The 1020-nt window shown below is 45.4% G+C and overlaps 1 protein-coding gene across 1 annotated transcript in view; it reads right to left on the reverse strand.

Annotated features, from left to right (window-relative positions):
• Positions 1 to 236, reverse strand: part of LOC147026113 (phosphoinositide 3-kinase adapter protein 1-like) — a 262651-nt gene extending 262415 nt beyond the window's left edge. The window contains exon 1 of the mRNA XM_085881158.1: positions 1 to 236. This exon is cut by the window's left edge and continues 501 nt beyond it. The gene's annotated coding sequence lies outside the window, so the exon portion shown is untranslated.
• Positions 237 to 1020: the final 784 nt, after the last annotated feature.

Genomic DNA, 1020 nt, shown 5'->3' on the forward strand with positions numbered 1-1020 from the left:
AAGCCAGCATCAGTAACCAGGAGCCAAGCCAGCATCAGTAACCAGGAGCCAAGCCAGCATCAGTAACCAGGAGCCAAGCCAACATAGACGCCGTGCGGGATTCTGCAGTGGACAGTCCCATGAAGTGCCACCTCCGGCGCTATCGGGAGCTCGGCATCAAAAACCAACATCAGTTTGGCGTTTACTCACTCAGGAACTGAAGCTTTTCCCATACATCATCTCGATGAGGCATAAACTGAGTCAAGATGACATGAGGAGGAGACTTGATATGTACAATTGGCTCAGTGACATGATGGAGTGGTACCCAAACTGGATCAACCTGATCTATGTCGACGTCAACCACCCTGATACACTGGATTATCTGAAGCAGGAGGTGTCAGACCACCTCCAGGCAGTGCCACATGAGACCTACAGGAAAGTTGGACAGATCTTTGGAGTCAGGATCAATGCCTGTCTGAACTACGGTGTATGCGTGTGTGCGTGCGTGTGTGTGCGTGCGTGTGTATGTGTATGTGCGTGAGTGTGTATGAATGTGTGTGTTTACTATTGGAAGATTATTGCACTTATCTGTCTGTCTCCATCACGCATGTTCAATCTGCATTGCAAACTGCAGACACTTTGCAAACCTTGAGATATGTGCAGGATCATGCCAATGTATCTGTTGATGCCTCGTAAAGTAAGAATTTCACCATTTTATATGTCAACAAATATCTTCCTTTTCAAGAGGAATTGTGGACTTGTCAGAAAGGGAAGAAAATTAAAAATTATGAAATGTGAAATTTTTTGAACACAGTATTACGCTTGTTTCACAACGCAGCCTTTTTCGGTTCCGGCAAATACGTGTTATGCACACCGTGAGAGTGAACAGGCCAAGCACATTCGACTTGTAAAATGAAAGAATCGGTTTCCCTTCCCCTTGAAGATCTGCATTACGATCACGTCATGTTGGTTCCTTGCCCTTTCAAGGAAACTATTTGCAATTGGGGGCATTTGAACTTGCAGCAAGGGGACAATTTTTGA

The sequence above is a fragment of the Eptatretus burgeri genome, chromosome 5 (genome assembly GCF_056783735.1).
Source record: "Eptatretus burgeri isolate ZD-2024b chromosome 5, Ebu_testis_v1, whole genome shotgun sequence".
In the NCBI taxonomy this organism is placed as follows: domain Eukaryota; kingdom Metazoa; phylum Chordata; class Myxini; order Myxiniformes; family Myxinidae; genus Eptatretus; species Eptatretus burgeri.